We start from the raw sequence: 19440 nt of genomic DNA on the forward strand, positions 1-19440 counted from the left end.
TCCAATGGCTGTGTGAGAACTCTGCCCTGCAGACTCCAATGGCTGTGTGAGAACTCTGCCCTGCAGACTCCAATGGCTGTGTGAGAACGCTGCCCTGAAGACACTTCCCATCGTACTTCTCTCCCTGTCCTTGAGCCTTACTCGGAAGCTTAGGATGGTGTCCAGGTTCCATCTTGTTATAGTGGCAGTCTGTACCCCAGACATCCAGAGGCAGCTATGTGGACTCCACTCTATGCCCCTTGTCCTTTGTTCAGCTGAGTGTTGGTGGGTGCCTAGTGCCAAGGTTCTTGGGTAGCCTCCTACTGCCATGATGGACAGGATGGTTCAGGCTGGTTCAATTACTTGCTGGTTCAACTTGGGCTTTCTCTTGTATCTACTTCTTCCTTGCAGGTTCCTGAATCTCTCAAACATTAGCTTGGTCCTCATTGGTCCTTTTGACCTGGGTACTGTTTGGAATGATGGGTCCGAGGTGAGAAACCTTTAGGTGATGATTAGGTAGAGGTTGAAAGATGCCCTAGTCGGTTTTTGCTGACGACTTTGGGGGTCAGACTTCTTTGAGCTATGCTGGTTTTCAGAGATTCCTGATCTGTTGACAGGCATTCCTCACACCCCCCTTCCACGTGGAGATGGTTGTACTGTCTGTAGTCCTCCAAGCTCCTATAGACGCTGCCTTCCACCCCATCCTGGGGAGCCTGTGGTCAGGTTGGTCACAGCAGCTCCCTTTTCTTTCCTAGCTAACTGGGCAGGTTTGGGTGTGGCGACTCAGGTTGAGATCACAAAATGACATCGGTGTGTGCATCGTTGATGTTCATAGGTCCGACTTTCATTCCCTTTAAAACTTGGCCTCAAGCAGCCATGCTTAGCAGATCCTAATAATTAAGGGGCATTCCTTGTTTCCAGTGACTGCCAAGATTCCCCACCTGCTATGCCCTCCCCCTCCTTCTAGGAGCCAACGAGGTGGGGGTGCTCCTGTCACCCAGCACCCCCTCGAGTCTCCCAGGACTTCCTGTCACCTAGTAGTCTGTGGCGACACGGCCGAGGCTTGGGCGTTTCAATGGCCATGCCTGTTTCAGCGCTGGGACACTATTTTACTCTCTGTACTTAGGGTGTTCCAAGGCTTGCCTATAGTTGTCACTGGTTGTCCTATTTGAAGACAAGAGTTCCTCAAGATACAGCTGTTGAAGCTTTTTGCATGCATACAACCTAAAGCCAGCCGAACATGTTTCCTGTTCCTCAGTTTTCTGTATTCCACAAAGCCTGGCTATGTAAAGTACTGCCCAAAGGATGTTGTCTTTCTTGGAGTTGACACTCTTGAACCTCTCAGGTAGGATAGGTTGACCTTAAGTGTGGTGACACCAGAAGGACACCAGAAGAATTCATTTACAGGATCATGTTCATCCTCGATGAAGGGAAATTGTTTCCGAGTTAATTAATGTGGCTTGCTCATTACGAAGGCAGTGGTTGATGGAATTGAGATCCTGCCTGCTCAAAAGTGACAGCATCCCAGACCTTCCCAGATGGCACCATGCTGGCACGTTTTGTATGTCTGATATGGGCTACTTAATTCTGCCCTGCAGTGGACTGTTGTATACATGGCTTTTCCCCCATGAAACAACCAAAACACATTGTTTCATTCCCAGTGGGCCAGGCCTTCCTAGAGTAGTCTTATATACTTAGTGGGCCAGGCACATGATACTCAAAGTAGTGATTCGGGAACCATGACAGCCCTAGGACCTGGATCACCATGGGACCCAGAAAGCTGAGCTCAGTAGAAGAGACTGCACCACTTCAGCTGCTGGCCCTTGAACCCCATTTATTTCTGGATGTCCTGTCTGACCCTCAGCCCCAAGTATGTACATCCCTTCTCTCTGCTTACTGGGCTAGTGGAAATTCCCATGGTGCCTCCTGTTCAGTTCATGTCTGCAGGCCAGTGTGCAGCAGCACATGCTATCTTTGACCCCAAGTGGAAGAGGAGGAAGGTAGAGGTTAGTTGGGCTGCCCCTCCCAGGTGGGCAGGGCCCTTGCTGAGGCAAGAAAGGTTGTCATGCATGCCTGTACTGAGGCTGCTTGGGATCCTGTGGTCCCTGCTTTAGGAACAGCGGTGATCTTAATCAGCTAAGTCATTTCTCTGTGTGGCTGTATATACTCCTGGAAGTTCTTAGAGAAACCTGCCAAGAAAATTTCCCCTGGTGCATCCTCAGGGCACCACTCAAGGCTGCACTGTCAGCAAGTATCTGCTGAAACAAGTGTGTGAATTCATAGGCGTTCTGTAGCTCCATTCTTTGTAGTACCTCTTCCAACCGTCAAGTAACAATGGGTACTTGCCTGAAAGAGTCTGACAGTCTTCCAAGCCTTTTAACATTTTTAATCCACTAAATAAGCTGTCATCCTTTGCTCTGCCTGAAGGCTACAGGCTCTTCCGAATCTCCAGCTTGAAATTCCACCAAGTGTCGCCTCCTCCATGAAGCCCTCTTTGAGGCGCAATTGCATTCCTCCCTCACTAACTATGGACTGTCAACTATCCAGCCTGTGCCACTACCTACTAAGATTAGGCAGGTGTAGAGTGTTTCTGTTTTCCTCAGACCTGGCTCATGATTGAGAAACATTAGACCGACTGCATTTCACCCACTTACTTCTGAAAGAGCCAGTTTTGTCAAGAGGGTGTGTTATTTCTTTATGCTTCAGGAGGCTTTTTTTTGACACAGTCTCACTCTGTAGCCAATAATTCACAGATCTTCCTGCCTCAGCATCCTAAGTGCTGGGATTAAAGGTGTTGACCACTACACCTGGAAATTATTCACACACACACACACACACACACTCTTACGTATGTAGTGTGTGTGTATGAGAGAGACAGAGACATAAACATTTTGTAGTGTACCGAACAAATAATTGAAAATGGGGAGAAGAATTCTCTGGCAACTAGGACAAGCCATACTACACAGGGTTTAACTGCTTTGATAATTAATACTCAGTTCCCTCCTATGTCCAGAGATTAAATAATACTTATTGAACACTGACTAATGAGAAGGGAAGGTATCCATGAGATAGGCTTTAAAGGGTGTATAGGAGTAGAGATGTATAGGTAACTAGTGCTGCCACCACAGATGGTTCTTTGGATGGGGTGGGCCTCTGTCATTGGAGTCTCTAGACTACTCAAAGCTGTGTATATTCTTCTGTTCCTGACACTTGAGAGCCTGGAATGTCTACATTACTCTACCGTACTTAAACTGGGTACTTGGTTTGTAAGATGGTGGTGATGCAGTGGGCAGTGAACTGCTGCTTTGCCTGTTAGCCAGGCCTCCTTGTTTTCAATGAGGAGTCTTGTGTCAGCAACCTAGTGCATCTTCAGATTGGAGTGGGTAGGACATCTTGCTGCATGCCTTTTATCCTAGCAGTCCGGAGGTAGACAGTCCCTCCCTGACCCCCACATTTGTATGGTGGGAAACATGGCTGATTGATAAGCTAGTTAGTGATTTTATGGCTTTTGTTAGTGTGTGGTGGTGGTTTGTTTGTTTGTGGTGATTGTGAGAATATATTGACCAGGTTAACTGGTGAGTTTGGGGGAGAGGGCAGACTGGTTAAGATTATTGGCTAGAGTTCATGTCTGAAAAGTGTGGCTCTAGCAGGGTGCCTTCCTGTGTGAGCTCTGTAGTTGCATAGCAACCCCCACTGGTGGAATTCCATCTTCATGGAAAAGCCATACAGAAAGATACCTACCTGGCCATGCTTTCAGGCCAGATGTTGCCTTTTTCTCTCAGCCACAGGACTGACTTTACTACCCCACCCCTGCTGCCGCCGCCCTGCCTGTGTGAGCAGCAGGTCAGGTGACTGGGATAGTACCATATATTTCCCCCTGCTCTACCTGGGTAAAATGGATGTGAGTGCTGTTTAATGCAATACCTAGCTTCATATTGCATTTGCCAAGAAAGTGCAATTTTATTGAACGTTAGGATTGAATTCTTAACTGGGTAATCAATTTCAGTAGTGAGTTAAAATGCTTTCTATTAATGGACAGCGGCAGCCGTTCATCAGAGTTCCAGTAGATTAGCAGTTGTCAGCATTTATGCTAATAGCACTTATAAACCAGGAGCTTATGAAATGCACTTTATAATTCTGTGTTTCTTAGAACACTTGCTAACACTTTTTGCTTGGAGGTATTGATTGTTTAGTCCCTTGGCGTGCTATGTGGCCCTATAAAGGAAGCCAAGTGACATTTTCATGCCGATGACACTATCACCTTTCTGGTTCTGCACTCTTGGCTTTGTGTCAGAGTGGATGGAAAGGGTCCATTTGTTCTGGTGCTCTACTGTTTAATTTGATCAGCTCTGCGGCTACAGCAAGACAGATAGTATTTTTAATGAAACCATTTAATAACCTGGTAGCTTTGAGTTGAAGGCATCGGGAAAATGCAATTAAAGAATGGCTGGCTGTAAACAGATCAGTGCTGTATCCTCGCTGACTCCATCCATTGTGTTTGCAGGGCTTCATCACTGTAAATGGTTGCGAGTCGATGAACTGCACCTCCTGAAAAAGACGGACAGCCCATCGAGCGAGCTGTAGAGTTTGTGGACGCATTTCTATTGGTGAGTTACTGTAAAATATCTCCAGGTAAAAGTCGAGTTTTCTAAAATCCCCTTTGGAAGGTGTTTTCAATTAGCAGATGACTATGGACCACTGGCAGCCTCTGGATGCCTCCCTGGGACGTCTCATGGCAGGAGCATATTGATTGTCTTTCAATTAATTGCATCTGGTATTTTCATTTATCAAAAGCAAAATACATGTAATTAACTCTGAAGCAATACAGTCCAGTGGCAAGAGATCCCTGCTGCTGCTGCTCTGGAGATAAGTCAGCGGAAATTATCCTACAAGGAAACTCCAGGATGGGAGGACTTCTCGACGTATTAATTAAAAAGAATAAAAATGAATTAAGGAGATGGTTTCTTGCCATCCAGTTACTTTGTAGGGTGGTAGATGGACGTCGTTAAAAGGTAGTGGCCGGCTGGCAATGGCAGCGCTGCTTATGCTTTTGGAGTCGCAGCCTTGGGGATGTCTTGTGCATCTAATGACTTTTTTTTCCCTGAGAGTCAATGGGAACTGTGGGTGCAGATGGAGGAGGGATGTGGCAAAGAGACTATTGATCGGGCATGGCTCAGTCCTGCACTAGCAGTGAGGCTTGATTCTTAGTTTCCTCTCATTGTGCGTCTAGCCGTTGTGTACATATTGTACACAAAAAATGGGGTCTTGCTCAAAAATCAACTTCATTGATAGGATATTCTCTCTCTCTCTCTCTCTCTCTCTCTCTCTCTCTCTCTCACACACACACACACACACACACACACACAGACACACACACACCCCAACCCTTGCTTTAAAAAAATTTTTATTTTCCCCTAGAACTAACAGTGTCATTCAAAAACAGGGAGTCAATCTTGAGCATAGCTCAGCAGTTTAGAGGTTCGAGCTGTGGTCAGGACAGTCACAGCTGGTATTGTGGTCTCTACCCTGCTTTCTTAGCTTCTGTAAGCAGCAACTGGTGACCCCCAGGGGACCAAGTTGAGTCTTAAGTGTGAACAAAATGGCAGAGGGTGGTTATAGTGTTGTGGATTGAAAGAGACTCTGCTTGGGCCAATCCCGTTCTTCTTCATGAGGCAAGACCAGTATAGCCAGCCCAGTCCTAGGCTCCCAGATACAGCTTCAGCTTAGTCCCTGTCAGCAAGTAACATCACTTTGGGGTGCATGGAGGAAGGAAGAGGATAAGTTGGCTGAGATGACCCACTCCTGCCCTGCATGCCCTCTTAAAGATTTGGTTTACCTTTCCCAGACATTCTTTGATAAAGTGGGCAGGCATTCACTTAACACAGGAGTGCTTGGTGGTTTTTGGACAATTACCAGTCATAGCAGCAGGGAGGGTGATGGACATAAGAGTATCCATGACCCTTCTTTGGGGGACTATGAGGAAAGCCCAGTAGGCTCAGCTCTGGCTATTTTATGTCAACTTATACAAGCTAGAGTTTGCTGGAAAGGCAAACCTGAGGGACATTTAATTAAATTAAGTGATTGGTGAACGAGAGCTCAGCCCATTAATGGGAGGTAACACCTCCGTGTTGGGCATAATAAGAAAGCAGGCTGACCAAACCATGATGAGCAAGCTAGTAAGCAACACTGCTCCATGGCCTCTGTTCAGTTACCGCCTCCAGGTTCCTGCCATGATTTCTTGTCACAGTGGACTGCAGTGTTGAAGGTCCATCCAGGAACTGGAAGTACCTACCACAAATGGACATGCAACCTTACGTGGGTCAGGGAGCTCCTTGGCTGGAGAGTAGTTCCTCAGAGGGACACTTGGTTTATTTTATGGATAATCATCAAATATACTCTTGGAGTTTGGAAAGGCAGCAGTGTTGTAAATATCTGTAAAAAGAATGGAAGGTACATTAGAGCCCATAGCTCTTTTTATATAAAACACTATCAGAGCCCTGGGAGCTAGGGAGCTGGAGCTGGCCGCTTAGGCATGCTGCTTTTCTTTTTTTTTTTTTTTTTTTTTTTTTTTTTTTTGTATTTTCTATTTAGGGGTGTTTGCCTGGTTACCTCAGAGGCCTGAAGAGGGCATCAGGTCCCCCTGGAACTAGAGTTACAGATGGTTGTGACTTGCTGTGAGGGGGCTGGAAACCAAACCCTGGCCCTCTGCAATAGCAGAAAATGTTCATAATCACTGAGCCATCTCTCCAGCCCCATACCCTGTATTTTGACAGACCATGATACAGATTTGGACCCCTGGGAGAGGCCATTAGAGGTAACAGTGCTGGTCACTCTGTGTAGTAGAAAAGGGACTTATGAACCAGGGCCAGGGTCTGTCATCCGAGCCAGGCCAGGCTGACCGGAGCTGAGTGTCAGCTATCCAGTGGTATCAAGCGAGGTCACCACTTTAGTTCTTCCAGTCTGTTTCTGGCAGGAACTTACCTTTCTTTCATGAAAACCAGATAATAACAGACAGACCTTGCCTTATGGGAAACAAATGCCCAAATCTGAGATCCAAAGGCTGTGATGTCAATGTGGATAGTTTTCAGGGTCCTGGGCGGTAGTAGCTAGCACCAGTAAATGTCCCAGTGGCTACTGAAGGGAATGCAGTCCTGCTGTAGGTGTTAGGTCAGGCTGTCAGGGTGGGAAGCCAAAAGCCAGAAGGGGAATGTGCAAGTCTGTAAGCAGCAAGGAGTTGGGTGTGAGGATGGGCGTGCTGGACAGAAGGAGTGGACTCCCTCTTTGTGGAAGAGACTGAAGCTGGAGCCTTGGTTTCTGTTGAACTTGATTTTTCCCAGTGGAAGCCAAGCACATTGTAGCCACTCCCAAGACTAAACGGGAAGTGTTAGGGAAAAACACACTTCTTCCTCCTGGGAGAGTCCAAGTGTCACTTCCTGAATGGGCCTAGATTACAAGATCTATATCACTCCAGGGCTCCCTGCTTCTCCTGGTGGGTTTGGTTCTCTCTGCCTCCTGCTCCATCTAGTTGTTGGGTTTATTCAAGGTTGAAGAGGAAACAGATTTTCACTCTGTCACTCATGGGGCAGAGTTCTGTTTTCCAGGGTTCTCTGCCAGCATGGGATTCCTGCTGCAGGGCCCTCCAGAAAATGACTCCTGGCTGGCTTCATTTAGCATAGCCAGTGAGCCCACAGTCAGTCACCTGTCTTCTGATATGGGCATACACAATTTGGACACTGGTAGAGATACAGCCATCTCTTTGCTCAAGAGTCCAGTGACCAGGACTGAGACTCTCTGTGTGCTGATCTGTCTGTGAGCCTTCAGGCAGAATTGGGGGTATCCTAATCTATAGACCTTGGGATCAGTGAGGAACTAAACTCTTTGATCTACTCATCTGCCTGTGGAGAGCCTTCTGCAGATCTTGGGCTGAGGTGGGTGGTGGTATCTTCCCAAACCCAGGCTCTTTTTGCAGTGGTTTGATTAGCTTTGCCAGTGTTAGGGAAATTCTGTAATCAGGGAGAACATTCTGGGGCCTTTGATCTTCCTAAAGGTTCATTTCTCAAGTGTATAATGGCACTAGGTCATGCCTAAGCTTATGAGAGACCAGTGCATGGTTCACAGGGAATGGAGGCTAGCCTCAGAATGCTTCCTCAGGGCTGGCTTTGGGTGGACTTATGTTCTCTCTTCCTCTATAGCCAGCTGCATGGAGACTTGAACAAGCCAGACACGAAGTCCACGCAGGCCTGTGGTCCACCCGAGGTCTCCCCTGTAGGTTTAGGAGCCACAGACTCATTCTGTGGGGATTTTAGATGCAAGTATCAGTGACCCCTCACTGCCCTTTGCCTGAGGCTGGAGCTTGGATTCCGGAGAGTAGAAAGGGTGTGGTTAGAGGATCAGATTTGTTTGGGAGAAATCATATTTTTGTTTGTTGTCAAGTTTGGGGTTACAGATGTATATGTTAATGTGTAAATAAGGAGGCAGGAGAATGAGCTTTCTTATTAAAATTGGAGCTGGATTTCAGATGAAGTGTTCCACTGTTTATAGAGCAGAAAGGGGGTTATTTCTGTGAACGGTTTATCATCATTGCTGCTGGCTTTGTGACTATTCATGAATGCACGAGAGAACAAGTAACATCTACTTTTAACAACTTGTTTTTCTTTTCATTTTTGTATATATGTGTGTGTCTCAAGTGCGGGTTTTGTATATATGTGTGTAGTACCCACAAAAGCCAGAAGAGAGAGTGGGAATTCCTGGAGATGGAGTTACAGGCATTTGTGAACCACCAAACATGGTATTGGGGGCCAAATGTGCTCTTAACTACAGAGCTATCTCTCTAGCCTCTGTGGGTTTTTTTGTTTGTTTGTTTGTTTGTTTTGTTTTGTTTTGTTTTGTTTTTTGTTTTTGTTTTTCCCTGCCTTAAATACTGTCTCAGGTTAAGTCACTCTGAGTTGATTTTTAAGGCAGGACCTCCTCCATGATGTGCTTGGACATGCCCAGCTTAGAGAACAGTAGGGCTTAAATTTGAACTTGGAGAATAACTATAAATGCTAATGAGATCTTCACAGTGCCTCTAGCTTTAGATAGCCCAAGAGATTATTTTTTTTACAACAACAACATCAACAGCAAAAACCCAAAACACCAAAACCCAGTTTCAGGTCTCTGTCTTCAGTTTGCTTAAAGAGAAGAGAGTCAAGTGCATTTTCCAAAGCAGTGTTCCAAGAACTACCAGGAATCCCATGCCCTCTTAGACCTGGGCTTAGCCTAATGTTTGTCTGGGTCTGACATGAGGATGCTATTGGACCATGGCTCCATCCTTCCCCTTTGCGTCCGCCTAACCCCCGTCTAGCACACTTACTCTCTTTATTGATTGACTCGTTTATTTTTGGCAAACTTCAAGACTCCCACCTGGCCCCAAGCTGCTTACAAATAAAGTCTTCCTGCTAACTAAATACATTTTGCAATTCATTCTTTCCACATAGTAATTAAGATAATTCCCTTAGACTTATACCAGCTAAGGATAAATAGCAGGCTTTAAAAAGAAAATGCTGTGTAATTTGCCCTTTCAGGGTGCGGTAGTCCATGAGAATGTCTTATGTGAGTGACCATTCATGAAGGGAAGGAGGACATGTCTCTGGACTTGGTCTGCAAAGTGGCCTCAATAGTGACATTTATACATGTTTAACATGGCTGTTTTCTTTTAGCATGAGGAGCAGACAAATCCGGTTTCTCAGCTGTGGGCTGTTGAAATAGCATCAACATGTGGGGTTAAGTCGAAGAAGCTGTTAAAATTAATCAGTCATACACACACACACACACACACACACACACACACACGCATATGTAAGAACATTAGGGAAAATTGCTAATGGGCAAGATGGGCACGGATTAAAATAAAACACCAGGTGGTGGTAGCACACACCCTTAATCCCAGCTCTCCAGGTAGATGGATCTGGGCTAAAGAGGGAGAAGTTCCAGGACAGTCAGGGTTTTACAAAGACATCCTGTCTCTAAAACCCAAAACAGTTGATCAAAAACTGTGACTGGAGAAGCCAGTCAGAGCACCCAATAGTGGTATCTAATTCCCATTTTCCACAGTTGTATTTACTGTCAGTAATGGCAGCCTCACAGGGTGTTCTCATTCCATCCTGCTGTATGGGCTTCGGTTCTGGCATCCTTCTCTGTGATGCACTCGGAGAAAGACTAGAGTTCTCCAAATGCCATTGTGCTGTGAGTGGATGGGTTTGAGAAAGGCTTAGGTGATGTTTTCCCTGCTTGCCTTGAAACTGCACAGCCTTTGGAAAGTCTTTCATAAAGACTTTTGTATTGCCCTGGGCTGGTGCCCCTGAAGTTCCTCAGAGAATGAATCAGAAGCATGTTGTTGATTGCTCAGGTCATGGGGATAACTGGATTTGTCTGGCGTCACTCTAGAGAAGGGTCCCAGAGTCCAAGTTAGGCTTGTTCTTTTTTTCTCTCAAGCACTCAGTCAGAGTGTTAACTGTTAAGACACAATCCACTTCCATAACCCAGGGACTTGGTAATTAGCGCAGACAGGACTCACTGGAGAGGGATGGCGTCCCATCCCACGGAAACTGTGACTGAGACTGTCTCCAGCAGTGTTGACAGCCCGTAGCTTGGCATTCTTAGAAACATTACTTGGGATGGTCACTGCTGAGGCACCCCTACCCTTCCCACATGCTTGTATTACCAAAGTTCCTTGAATGCAGGATATGGCCTATTGCCTCCTGTGGTGACTGCTGCGTCTCTTCTGATAGTCTCTTGTTGCCCCTTCTGATTCTTCTAGGTGAGCAAAACGAACTGAGACTATCTGAAAGGGAATTGGGTTAAAATTGTACTTTCCACAGCCAGAAAGTAGAGGCATGACTTGCCTTCTTGCATGTAGGTAGGGTTGGGAGTCTGAACTCCGTGTGGAGAGCCTACCTATGCTCTCCCTGGGGATGCTGTGCTACCTCATAAATGAGGGGTGTTATGGTTCTGCTGGGACTGGATCCAAGTAGTGACCATGAAGACAGCACAGCTGTTTAAGTGACTTTCTGCATCCCTAAGTCCTGGATCCCTTGAGAGTGAAACCCAGATGATTATCAGATTCCTTCAGGGGACGGCAGCTGCCTGTGTTGTCACCATCAGAGGCCTGGAAGCTTGTGTTTCCGAGGTGTAACTGACAGCCCAGTCCCACATTTGTTTGAAACCTTCACTTGGATGAGCACACGGTACTGGGGCTTTTCATGATTGAATTGCTACCCACTGCCTCTCCCTAATTACAGCCAAGGTTGACCTCTAAGCCGCAGTGCCGGGCTGCAGCCTTCTCTAGGAAGGAATATCCATATTGATTTGTGCCTTGGTCTCCCCTGGGCTTATGGGACTGATTTAAGCCATAAAGCCTTCTGTTTAAACAGAGCAGATTGACATAGCATCAGACTTGGCCAGGAAACAGCTCGGGTGCTTGGTGGAATTGCACCCAAACAGTCTTTCTCCAGCAGCCCCAGGGACTTTGGCTGCTCTGTCTTGTGTTTGCAAGGGAAGGTAAAAATTCCAAGGCTTTGGTGAGGGTAGAGGGGCAGAGTCCTGATACTGTGGCTAAGAAACTCTGGATAGCTGGACGTTGATTTCTTTGATGGCAATTGCCTTGGGAAAAGTAAGCGGGTTTTGAGCCTAATTCCTGAGATCTAGTCCCTACACTACCAGTGGAGTTAATCTCCATGCAGTTAGGACTCCATGAACGTGAACTGAGGAGGTCTTAGTACCTGATAAGGTCCATTGTCAGTAGCAGCTGCAGGACATGCAGGGCCATGGATTCAGCATAGGGGGGGCTGCCCCATCTGGAGACAAAGCTCTCCAAGTTGTCAGCACCTGTGGTCAATGATAATGAAAACTTAGTAGGCAACAAAAAATGTAGAATGATTGTTTTCTTTGTGAGACTTAGGGGATGGGATTTGTCCTTCCTTCTCATCAGCCTTGTGGTCTTCACCCAGGAGTGGCAGGTTTGGGATGTCTCTGGGTTCTAGTCTAATTCTTGCTCACTTTTGTGGGAATTTGCTGGCACCTGTTCCTGTGATGGGTGTATGCAGTAGAGCGGACACCTACCTACCTGATAACAATGTGCATCCTTCGTGCCCCTCTTGATGGCTTGAGACCCCACAATTTGTCTGAAACTTCTATCTGTATACTAAAGACTGTTGGCTTATAAAGAAAAAAAATTCTTTATTTCCATCTGCTTGGAGCCAAGGATCCTAGAAACCCAGTCATTAGAGCGCACTGCCTTGTGCACCATAGGGTAAGGGAGTCCTTCTCTCAAGGTGGTTAGGGCATGGAGCCATTCAAACCACCACAGGGCACCACCCTCGTAGCCTTCCCTGATGTTTGCTTATTTCTCAAAGGCTACATCTCCAAATACATGATCTCATCTGAATTTAGGGTCAAGCCTCCAACACTTGAACTACTGGGAGGGGATACCTTCAACTCATAGTTAGCAGGATCTGAGGTCTACTGCAGCCCTCCATCTTTCCCCGGGCTGGGAGATGGGGCTTTATCTGAGAGCCATTCGGGGAAACACTGGTGAGCACCCACCACTAGACATGAAAGGCTGTTAGATTCAGGTCACTGGGTTTGGACTCCTGCATTTTATGGCAAAGTCTAAAAATGCAGATTTGTAACAACGAACGTTAATGAATTCAGACTGTTTGAATTTCACGCTGAATAATAGCTAGAATTATCAGAGCCCACAGCTTTTGAGATCTGGGATCGTGCAATCTTTTCTCAAGATTAAATTGATAGAATGATGTAATACCAAGTTACTTTTATTAACAGCCCTGGCCGTAAAAGAAACGTACTTATTAAGAGAAGAATTTAGTAAAAACAGTAATAACTATACAATCTGGGAGTGTGTGATCTAGTCAGTAACTTTGAAAATGCCACATCTCATTTTGAATGCGATGTTGTGCCCATAGGTATTGAATGAAATACCTTGTGCCCTAGGGCTTCCTCTTTTCTACATTAAAAAAATTCTATTTAAATGCAGATTTTGATTTGCAATCTAGGAAGAGAATTCTAGAAGAATGCAGCAGGACAGCTCTGCATGTATTAACTTAATTTCGGTTTCACATCTTACTCTTGTGCTCTCTTCCCCACCACATCCCCCAAAGGGTCACGTCGAAACACACAAGTAAAGGAGCAAGCTTAAAGTTTCAGAGAATAATAATGTTATTATACCTTTGTCTGTCTTAGCATTATCCGCTGTCCCTCCCCCTCCCCCTTCCACAGTCAAGTTGAAGAAACACAAAAGGCTTTGGATTTTCTCACATGACAGGAGCCTGAGAATTTCTTCCTTTACACTGAGTTAATTGCCACGGTAGGGGATGGACACACATCCTAGAACCCTGTTAATATTTACATATTCTGTCTATTTAAGCTTAGTTTAATTTTAAAATCTGCTACTCGGGATTTTGTGTGTTCCTGGCTCTTTACCCTACACCCCGTCCTCCTTCCCTCCTCCCCCTGTCTCTCGGTGTGTGTATGCTCATACATGTTTGTGCAGGCACAGACACATGCTTGTATGTGTGCCAAGGGACAACCCTTGCCACTCTACACCGTCTTCTGTTTTTGAGAGAATCCCTTACTCTCTGGGACTTCCCATGTAGGTGAGGCTGGCTGGTTAGCACATGGATCCTCTTGTCTCTGCCTCTCCAGTGCCAAAATTATAGACACATGCCACCATGTTTCTACGTGGGTTTTGAGGACTCAAACTCTGGTCCCCAGGCTTTGTAAGGCAAACAGAATGCCTTACTAGCTGAGCTATCTCCCCATCCCTTCCCTTACTTTCCTATATACATCCCCAGTAGCTTACCAGAAAGCCAGTACAGCAGCCTCCAGGCAAATGTTAGGGAGCGTGTTAAGGCTCCCCGTCACACAGTACAAGTGACTTGTTTGATGTTGAGCTTCAGTAACCAAAGACATGCATGTATAGCTTTTGACATTCTACTCTTAGAATTAATTAGGTGTCTAATCATTATAAATACCGTTTTCTTTTGCTGCTGTCTGCTGCTAAGCCTGACTCTCCTGCTATGTACACTTGTCAGTTTCAAACTGAGCATTGTGTTTTGGCTTTTATGATCTGTCAAGGGAAAATGGAAGTAAATTCTTTATAATATGCTAATTGGTCTATTTGGGGATTTTAGAAACAGACATCTGTGTGTGCCAGTAACACAGTTGATAGCCTCTGTTCATCAGCAGGCAAAGATTTGATTCGTTCACATGATCGTGGGGAGGCCTGCTATGTCTTCCCAGGGCTCAGCCCTGTCAAACTTGATGGTCCTCTTTACTAGTGCTTGACCTGGGCCTATGACCATATGGATTTGTGTTTTCAAGAGGCCTTTGGCCACAGTGGGATGGGTTATGTTGGTTCTAAAGAAGAGGCTAGACAACTACCCAGGTCAGCCTGCAGCTGTGGGCTCAGTCATAGTAACTATGGACCCATGTAGGGGTCCTGGGGATGCTCCCACTATTTGGAGGTGCTTCATCCTTGGAGTGCTCTTTCCTTGTAATCCCATTTAGCCAGGGTTTTTTGGGCAACTCAGAAGGTCTTGCTTAGTACAAACTCATTGATAGCTCCTCTAGGCATCGAGACTTGGCTTTCCTTGGAGGTGAAGGAACAGTTTCTTCCTCTGTGGGTCCAGGGCAGGTTCTAGACAGTAGCACAGAGGATGGTGCACAGCAGCTCAGTTGGAGTTAGAGGTGGTGTGTACTTTCCAAGGAAGGTAAAATGTTGGACTTTTATGCTTTTCTTGGCCAGGAAAGCCAAGTGGGAAGGAGAATTTAAAACAAAAAAAAAAATTTTTTTTTTGAATAGCCAGAGTGGTTCAGCCACTAGCTCTTAAAAGTTATCTGTGTGTTTACAAGCTGGACACACACGTGGCCTGTGTATGTGGTGCAGACTGCAAGATTGGGATTATAACCTATGCATTCCTGATTAGTGAACAGACATGCTGACTCCATGGTGCTAGGCAGGAACAGGGGTGGGATTTGAAGCAGGCCTAGGTCTTCTACTTCTTCTCACATAAGGACTTTGAATGTAATCTGGGATTGGAAGCTGAGGGCCACAAGTTTCTGGATGGCTTTTTCTACTTTGCCTCTAATTACTGCATGGAGTTTAGAACTTTTTTCTTTACATATCCAGACTGGTAGGGGTGACTGCCAGAGCTTCAGGTGGATCACCGTAATAGGGCAGCTCACCTAATGTCTGTCTGTCTGTCTGTCTGTCTGTCCCTCCACCATCTACCTTTAGCCCCAGGATTACTCTGGGCATAACTTTTCAGAATTCTGTCCTTTTTTTCCCCCAGGTCTTTGCTTTCGGGGCAACCAGAAGTCACAGCAAAGACCACAACCGTAGCCACCGTGCTCAGCCTGTATGTGCATTGTTAGACTAGTGTTAATTCTCAGTGACCACTGAGGGGGTACTGACAGCAGCACCCCATGAGCAGCATAAGAGGGAATTGCCTCTTGCTTCCCAAGGCCCAGCAACTTTTTTCCCAGAACACTCAACACTCTGGTTCTGGCAGTGTACTTCCCTCTGTGTGGAGTTTGGGTTCTGTTTAAGAAAGAGAGATAGGGCTGGGCAGTGGTGGCGCATGCCTTTAATCCCAGCACTTGGGAGGCAGAGACAGGCGGATTTTTGAGTTCGAGGCCAGCCTGGTCTACAGAGTGAGTTCCAGGACAGCCAGGGCTATGCAGAGAAACTCTGTCTCGAAAAACAAACAAACAACAACAACAAAAAAAAAAGAGAGGGGGGGGTTGGGGGTGGGGAGAGTAGAGAAGTGGCCTAGTGGCTAATAGAGTTTGCTCTAGGACCTGAATTAGAAACCTCAGCACTCTTGTGAGAAGCCAGGGAGAGCACTGGAGGGCAGAGATGGAAGATTATAGTCTGAAGGCCAGCTGACCTAGCCAAAAAGGTGAGATGGTTCAATGGGAGACCTATCTATGTATATACTAGAGAGTAACATAGGAAGATATCTAGTGTGCTGCTCTGGCCTCTGCATTCACACACACATACATCACATGTACAGACTAACTTAAAAATAAAGAGACAACATGGGAGGTCCTTTATGAACAGTGACTGCCAGCTATCATTGTCAATTGTTTCTCTCCCTCCCCGTCCCCCTCCCCCTCCGCCTCCGCCTCCACCTCCCTCCCTCTCTCTCTCTTTCTCTTTCTGCATCTAGATCTTTTGACAAAAGCCAGTAACAAGGGAGCCTTGACCGGGATTGGAGCTCCAGTTCTGACCTGTTATTTCCGCCTGACTCCCGAAGGCACACTGAGATGCGCTCATGCGCAAACACTTAGACACAAGCTCACGTGGCTGCATGCTCACATGCCCACAGATGCACACAGGCTCAGACATACCCAAATGTATGGATGGGCATGCTTGCTTATGCAGGCAGAGATGGTACAACCTTCGTGTATACACCTGCACACACTCAGTATCACAGAACAAGCGTGGGTATGTGTACACCCTGACACACCTGTACCACGTGTGAACTGGATGGAGTGGTATGTGTGTACCTGCAGAGTCCCTGAGGCCGGACAAAGTAGTTCTTGTTTTTGGTGTTCAGACCACATTTGCCTTTGCAGCATCTGGGGGCTGGATGTGAGAAGCCACCATGCGTTTTGCTTCTGTGCCCCACAGAGAACTTGACTCTTGGAGAAATAGTCATTCATCGTTACCGTTCACTTAGAAGCTTCTAGAAATGGTCCCAGGTGATAATTCCACCAGGCTTTATGCTGTTCTCTTAGGCTGATAAGGAGGGCCAGTTTAATTTGAGGCCAGTAAATTTTATAATTGAATGTGAATAAGTCAAGTGTGGGGCCCCTGCTGTACACATGACCTCCAGCACTCTGGCCAGGGGAGATGCTTTTTCATACTGTCTGGATCAGATTATTTTATTACATGAACGTGAAAATCAGGAGCACACACATCATCAGGGAGTCTGCAGGTTCATACACTACTATCTCATTAAATTTTCAGGCAAAAGCTGCAAAAATTAATTGGAGATGTGTAATAGTTTAGAATGTGAGCTGGCTTACGGCGATATAAATTACAGGAGGAGAAGACAGCTTTATATACTGAGAGAGGCAGAACTGGTTTCCTTTAATGAGACGAGATAGGATACGAGCTATTTCTTCATTACCGACGCGCTCTAAAGTGTTTGGACTTCGCTGATGAATAGAGTTAATTCGCCGCCACACTTCCAATAATTCATGTTGCACAGTTTAATGACTTCTAGATAAAAACAGGATTGAAATGTTAATTTCTCTGAAGGAATCTGGCACTCTTGTATATCAGACAACCCCCCCCATACCCATGCATGTGTGCACTAAACCACTAGTTAATTTCACTAAACAAGTATCTGGGAAGTGCTTCTTGGTGTGGCGATGTTAGTATTTCCTACCTGCATCGACCCTTTTCTCAGTCTCTCCACATCTGAGATGGACTGTCTTCTGCGAGAGTCTGTCAGAGGAGCCACGTCTCCATAACTCAACCTGGGCCGTGGCCTCAGGCTGCCACCTCCCTTCTGAGCACAGAGAGCTTACTTTTAGACTTGATTGTCTGTTGTTAGCCGGGAATTTGATTGTAGAGATTGTCTTTGCTTCCCAGTTGGGAAGCAAGAGCTCGTGATTGGTCCATATTGGACTTGTGAACCAAATGTGGTTTGGTCTCATCAGGAAGAAATAGTTTACATTTATTTAATGATTGTGTGTGTGTGTGTGTTTGTGTGTGCCTGTACAGGCTTCAGTCACAGCATGTGTGCCTCCAGGTGTTGGTTCTCCATTCTCCTTTTTTTTGTTTCTTTTGAGACAGGGTCTCATGTATCCCAGGTTGGCCCCAAATTCATGATGTAGCAGAGGATGACCCAATGCTCCTGTCAAGGTAGCAAGTCTCTGGTGTTCCACATCGGCAAAAAATGAACCTGACTGCAATCAACCCCATCTAGTTCCTGGTTCCTGGTTCCTTAGAAATTTCATGATTCTTTTAAGGGAACCTTTCTCAACTTTGGCCTCACTGACTGACATTATGGGCCTGATGTGGGCACTGTCCCTAGTCGAAGCTTGGGAATCTCTAGGTACAGTCGGTTAACTACAGGCGTTGCCCAAGGTTCCCTGAGTAAGCCTAGCTCCCGCTCGAGCCGCCCTGGTGTCAGGAGTATTGGAATGTGTTGTGGGCCCATTTTCCTATTTTGCTCAAGCCTGTTGCAGTCCGCTCCACAGTGATGCTCCTTTTGTGGCACAGTAGTCAGCTTCTGGCCTTCCACAGGACGGAGCAGGGCTGGCTGTTCTCTGGCTGCCCTAGAGTCCTCGCACTTCCTTCTTTGACCCTCCATGGCAGACGCAGAGGCATGAGGGAGGAAGGCACTTACACAGAGGCCCTGCCTCTGACATCACCTCCCGCCTGGTGCCTGGCTCCTTTACTCACATGACTGCCATTGACAGACAGATTTATTTATCACCTTGTCATGGTGACATGCTGGGATGGCTTCGCCACTCATGTGCCATTGACACTTGGCTGTATGAAGTCAGGATGCTGCATCCCTCAGTCTGAGGAGAGGCATATCGGCAGCAGGCATAACTTAACCGCCTGCTTCCCCTGTTTCTTTAACTTTTAATTGAAACCGCTTAGTTACCACCCCTGCTGTTAGGAATCTGGGGACAATTAGGAAAGTCCCATCTGTCCTTTGAACCATATTATATTGCTCCCCCCCCCACACACACACCCTTTACTATCAAGAGAAGATGGTGAATCTTTGCAGATATGTCTTTATGTGGCCCTCTTGCTTCCCACTGGCTGGGTTTTATCTCAGTTGAATGAGTTATGGCAACTCTTTAATTCAATTATTTTCTCTAATGCAGGCTTGGAGATGATTTAGACGAATCAAATGCCGGGCTTTCGACTGCAAAGCAGTGACTCCCCACAAGGCTGGGGGCGGCTCTTTTTTTTTTTTTTTTTTTTTTTAAGTTTTCACATACAGCCACTGTCGCAGGCATTTGTGATACTTACCCCTCCCCCTCCCTTCTTGGCACAAGCTCCTAGTTAGTGTTCCCAAGCATAGATTGGAAACGGCAGATGCCATGGGCTTTGCCAGTCTTTCCCCAAGGCAAGGAATTATCTGTCCAATGATATTAGGTCAGTGAATTCCCACCCAGCTGTGTGTGGGGGGAGGTGGGGGCAGGGCGGCCTGTGTGATTGGGAAGACCATGTATAATCCTAAATGTGGTAAACAGTCTCTCCTGCTTTGGTATTTGACTCTGAGTCTTAAAATGTGCCCAGGATAGCAATATATCACAAAGCCATCTTTAACCTTTGTGCTTTTCAATGCGGAAAGTCTGCTCAAAATAGGATTTGTCACAGTCGGTGGCTGTCCCGTGTACTTGGAGGTGGCAAAATGGTCTCCCGGGCAG

At 46.3% G+C, this 19440-nt stretch overlaps 1 protein-coding gene across 5 annotated transcripts in view; it reads left to right on the plus strand.

The window, feature by feature from the left end:
• Window positions 1–19440, plus strand: part of Ctbp2 (C-terminal binding protein 2) — a 136723-nt gene that overhangs the window by 36438 nt on the left and 80845 nt on the right. For all 5 annotated transcript variants that reach the window (XM_028772513.1, XM_028772516.1, XM_028772514.1 and 2 more), the window contains one exon: window positions 4484–4586. The gene's annotated coding sequence lies outside the window, so the exon portion shown is untranslated. The remainder of the gene's footprint in view (window positions 1–4483; window positions 4587–19440) is intronic.

The sequence above is a fragment of the Grammomys surdaster genome, unplaced genomic scaffold (assembly GCF_004785775.1).
Source record: "Grammomys surdaster isolate TR1022 unplaced genomic scaffold, NIH_TR_1.0 214, whole genome shotgun sequence".
Lineage (NCBI taxonomy): Eukaryota > Metazoa > Chordata > Mammalia > Rodentia > Muridae > Grammomys > Grammomys surdaster.